Here is a 5,586-nt window from a genome sequence, read left to right as displayed (position 1 = left end):
AAAGGCACAGATCCATTCCCTGGCCCAAGAGCTGGGACCGGCGAGGCGACAGCAGATATGCCGCCATTCCACAAATCCTTGGTAAGGCCTTACGGCATTGCAGTCGGAGCTGTGGCTACAGTGAGCAATAGAAGAGGCACCTACAGGGGGCGCCTGGGTGGCTCAGTTGGTTAAGCGACTGCCTTCGGCTCAGGTCATGATCTTGGAGTCCAGGGATCGAGTCCCGCATCAGGCTCCCTGCTTGTCAGGGAGTCTGCTTCTTCCTCTGACCCTTCCCCCTCTCATGTGCTTTCTCTCTCTCTCATTCTCTCTCTCTCAAATAAATAAATAAAATCTTAAAAAAAAAAAAAAAAAGAGGCACATACAGACCTGTAGGGAGTTGGCGCTTCATCAGATCCAACCACAAAAATACATATATAGTTACAACGATGTTAAGTTTTATGAAAGGAACTATAAGAGCAGGAAACAGGAAAACCCAGCCATCTGAGTCCTGGCCGGTGAGGCTGGGGCAGGCGAGGTTCCCTGGAGGATCCTGGAGGGTCAGTAGGAGACGCCAGGCCCAAAAGGAGAAGGGCCTTTATGGTTGAAACGCACAGTAGGTGGACACAGGCCTGTTGTAGGAGCTGAAAGCCAGTGGGTTTAGAGGGCAAGGAATAGAGAGAGGAGATGGGGCTCTAGGAGGCGGGGGAAAGGGGGCAGGAACCTGACGCTGTGAGCCCAGGGGCTCCTTTCCTTAGGAGAGGCTGTATGGAGGGCTAAGACGAGTCTGCAGAGGGGACAGAATGCTTCTGACCAGTGGTGCCAAGTCCCCCCAGGCCTCATACTCCCATGGCCACCAGGGGGGAGGGAGAGCAGTTGAGGGGCTGACCCACAGGATACCTCTACCCTTGCTCTGGCCCCCTTATTCCCAGTCTCCTCCAGCCTCATCTCCTCCCGTCACCCCAGGCTGTCTTTTTGGTGGGTCTCAAACAAATCCTTCCCTCCTGTGTGGCTCAGTCTTGGACTCTCATTTTGCCCATTTCCCTTTCAGAGAAGAGCTCTCCTGCACGGCTCCCCAGCCTCTGAGGTCCGAGCGGACCACAGCCTGGAAAGAGCCTGGCGCATCCCCAGCAGCGAGTTCTGGACTCCACATATGGAGGGAAGAAGTCACCCACGCAGGGAGCCAAGCTTCCCAAACACCCAACCCTGGGGGGGCATCCCACTCTGATGTCCTTGGCAAGTGACCCCCATGCTCAGCTGACTGTCGTCTTCACATCCCTCAGTCAGTATCCACTCCAACTGCCCCCAGCGCAGGCTCCTGGCCTCTCAGCCTTACACTGGGGATAGTCATGGGGCCCACCCAGTGCCCACCTCAAGGCTCTACATCATCACCATGGTGGTTCCCCAACCCCTGCCGCACCCTGCCTACCCAGCCTATCAGGGTCAGGATCCTGGGAGTGCCAGACTGCCACCTGGAGAAGGAAGAAGGGATCCCAATGGGGTGGGGAGGGAGGGACATGTCCTCCTTCCCAGGGTGGAAGAGGGTATGCAGACTCATGGAGTTAAGCCGGGACACAGCACGGTTCACTCATGTTCCACAAACATTTCTGAGCACTGGCCGTGGGCCTGGCCAGTGCAAGGTGCTAGATACACAGCTGTAAACAAGATCAGGCCTGGGGTCCCCAAAGAACTCAGGGCCCAGCCCAGGAGATGGACATGGTGACAGTGTGCCTTCCGTACAGCCTGTTATGTGCTAAGAAAAGCATCTGCTGATATAAGTCAGACTGTGTTGGGGGGTGAACAGGAAAGGGATGAAGGAAAACTTCCTGGAGGGGGTGATTTTCTCAGATGGGTTGTGCAGTTGAGTAGAAGTTCGTTGGGCAAAGGGAACATTACAAGGACCTGGAGGTGAGGGAGAACATAGTGCTTCCAGAAAGCATCAGGGAAATCAAGGCTGGGGTGTGGTGAGCAGGTGGGGAGGGGTGAGTGGAGGCTGGAGAGGTCCTGCGGGGCCTGGAAGCCCATAAGTAGCTCTATCCCCAGCTCCAGGTGCTCAGAGCCCCTGCTCCCCCTTCGCCCTCTCCCAGGCACCCGAAGTTGGAGTGTGTGAGGAGGGACTTGAAAGCCTCCTGACTTGTCTTTTATCAAGGACAAGTGGAAGGGGCAAAGCACCAGTACCAAGGACAGGACAGAGGACGTGGTCACCTCCATGCAGAAAAGAAGGGGTGCACTGTCTGTAAGAAATGTAAGAGTCCTAATAACACAAAGGGTCGGACTGCTCCTAATGATCGCCCCACTTAGGCGATGCTAGGCAGTGTCAGTGATAAACACTGCGCCCTAAAGACGTCTTCTGTCGGTCTCGATTCTAAACAATTGCTGCAATTACTGTTGCTTTAATAATAATATGCGTAAGCTTCAAATGAATGCATCCTTATTACTTATCCTTTAATCGCACTGTATTCTCCCTGGAAGTCATGCGGGAGAATTCTCGCTCTGCGTGGTTCCCTGGGCTGCATGCGTGCATTCATCTGGGCGGTTCAGAGTCATGGTGTTACTTTGGCTGCACTTGGCGCCTTCCATCCCGCCCGCTTGCGCTGCATATTCTTGCTTTTAAATAGTGGGTTTGATACAACAGTGAGAACACGGTGATTGCAAAGATAAAGAGGCAGAACTTGAGTTCCTTTAATTCTGTCATTTTCTGTGACCATCTGGAGTTATAATTTGTGTTTAAAATTTGAAACAGTGAAGCAGTGTAAACTGCAAAGTACAATGATTTTAAAGTGCGAATTTTACTTCATACATGAATAGTTTACTGAATGTGAATATCTTTACCGTTGAAATTGATTCTTGTTTTAAAATTTCAAGTTGTTTATTTTAAAACTAAAAAACAAATCGAGAAAACAATCTGTAATAATATATTAACTATTATATTAAAACCACCAATCTGTGGGTAGTTTTTCCCCTTTATTTAAAACACAGTCACATAATTAAAAAGTGTTAATCCAATACTCTTTTCCTTTTTTATATTTTAATATTTTATTTTTATTTCTTTACTGGTATGATTCCACGTACAAAGTTTAATACAAGAACATCCACACATTTCTTTTCTGACCATTATCATCACTTGTTTCATTGAATGAGTATTACTGGAAATAATTTTGTTATGTAAAGGGGAGGCTATCAAAAAACCGTCTGCTCCCAGTATCAGATACTCTAGGTTGCCCCTGGGCAACACTTAGCCCCAAGGAGAATCTAAAATCCCTCCCGTGAGGTCCTGGTGGGCATCGTGAAAGCCCCTGAGGGGAATATGCGAGGCTCCTGGCCCCAGCCCATAGCCCTCTTCTGGTCTCCGGGTGTGTTCCGCCCTGACCGCAGAAAACAGCACACGTCAAAGCAAACCACTGTGTGACCTGGCAAGGACCCCACGGGGCCCAGCCTGCTTCCCAGTGAAGGTCACAGCAGGAGAAGGGTGCAGGTCCCCAAGGTGGGGACCCCCTGGAGGGCTTCTCCCTCCATCACTGTCAGTCCCCTGGGTTTCCCGTGGCTCCAGCCCTGGCAGCTGGAATGCCGACTGACAGGAGGAGGAGGGCCCAGAGAGCCAGCATCTGAACAAACCTGAGGCCCGCCACCCTCCCTCCCTCCCTCTCTTCCCTTCCTTCCAGGTGCCCTGGCCTGGATGGGCCACAACGCCCTTATATTCACTGCCTCCTGCCTTCACCCTAAGGGTAGTCACTCCCCTTGTGGGACAGCCTGGAGTGAGCTTGATAAAGGAAGCGACGTGGAGGCCGAACAACAAGGCCTACTCAGCAATACTGAGCACCTGCTGAGTGCCAGGCACTGTGGTGGCATTTTATACAGATTCCTATAGGGTAGACATAGCAATGACCTCCATTTGACAGTGAAGAAGCCGGCTCGGGGGTTGAGCAGCTGGTCCAAGTGCATGATGGTCAGTGAGCTCCTAAGTGCGCAGTGCTGTGGTCCTCAGAGGGAGCCTCCCTGCAGAGTCAGAGAGGCCTGGAAGCAGAGGGCAGGGGTGTGGGGGCAGTCGTCCATGGAGGGTTGGTTGCCTGGAGCTTAGAGGCAGGGTCCTGCCGGAGGGTGGCAGGAAGCAAGCCGAAGGGGCAGGAGAACCCCAGAGTAGACTACCTTTGGTCTCCTTGTCTGAACGTCTGCCTGCCAGCCCAGCCCTGGCCGTGCCCCCTGGGAACCTGCCCTCTACCGACTGCTTGTACAGGGCCCCTCGGTGGTCCCCTCCCATCTGCTTGCGTCTCATCACCACCCCCAGCAGTCAATGGGCCAAATCCCCCAGAGACCCGCCAACATGGCAGGGCTGGGTCTAGAGTGCAGGTTCTGTCCTGAGCTTCTCCAGGAACCCACGGCAGCCCACGGCTATGGCAGACCCTGGGACAACTCACAACTGCTCAAGAATTAGAGTCCTCTCTGGGGGGAGAGCGGAACTCACTCCAAGTCCTCTTTAGGGGGGATCCTGGAGACAGGGCAACCTGGGCTACCTCCGCCCACCCTGGCTGCCAGTCTCCTGCGGCTGCTGACCCCCTGCGGGTGGGGGGCGGTGAGGCGCATTTGAGGAGCACTCTCCGATCTTCAGCATCTCTCCTTCCCGAGGCTCACTGTCCCCTCTCACAGGCAAGGAAGCTGAGGCCCAAGGAGCAGTGTGCTTTACCCCAGGCCATGCAGGGGGTCAGCAACAGGCACTCCGAGCGCTCTTAGCCAGACACAGTGGCTTTCCTTCTAGGCTGCCTTGTCACAGCAGAGGGGCACCTGCTGAAGAAAGGGAGATAAGATCAGTAGGGCCCAGGCCCTCAACTGGAGCTTGTGAAAGACATTGCTGAAGGGGTGTCCCAAGGGCAACGGCTGCCGCGGGGGGGGGGGGCGCTGGGGTGGGAAGCGGGGGCTGCGGAGGGCGGGGGACACGGGGGCTCAGAGCGGGTGCGCTGGGCACTGAGGGAGGGATGGCCCCGGAGCTGGAGCAAGGACAGGCAGGCTGTGGGGCGCCGGGGGTGGGATGGGACGGGGTGGGGTGAGCCGGCACCTGCTCTGCGGGTGGGATAGGATGGGGCGGAGCCAAGGCCCACAGGCCCATCGCTCTGCGGGCGCTTTCCCTGTGACATCTCACTGGATCCCCAGTGGCCCCCTGATGCAGCCCCTTCATTTTCCCGGCTCAGCCCTGCTTCAGCCATCGCCTCGTCCTCTCCCGCATCTTGGAGAGAGCTGGCAAAGAAAGGGAGCAAGGGGGAGAGGCCAAATCACTGACCTGACATCATTCGTGCACTCAATAAACATTTATTGAGCACCTACTGAACACCTGGCCTTGAGCTGAGGTGTCTGGGGAGATAGAAGAGTAAGGCAGACCCAGTTTCTGCCCAGTTAGTGGGAGGAGAGGAGCCTTTCCAACCGTCTGGTCCAAGTCCCATTTTAGGGATGTGGGAACTGAGGCCTGGAGAGAGAAAGTGCCTTGCCCAAGACCATACAGCTAGTTAGTGGCAGGACCAGGCCCCGTCTTCTGAGGCACACTGTTCCTCAATCTTCCAGCAAATACTCACTGAGCAATACCTGTGTTCCAGGCACTGCCCTGAGCCTCGGGGGAAA

This window comes from Mirounga angustirostris, unplaced genomic scaffold, assembly GCF_029215605.1.
Source record: "Mirounga angustirostris isolate CCGP_5_RB_7025 unplaced genomic scaffold, mMirAng1.0.hap1 SCAF_17, whole genome shotgun sequence".
NCBI classification, from domain to species: Eukaryota; Metazoa; Chordata; class Mammalia; order Carnivora; family Phocidae; genus Mirounga; species Mirounga angustirostris.
The sequence above is the reverse complement of the archived record's forward strand: the minus strand, read 5'-3'. Positions refer to the sequence as shown.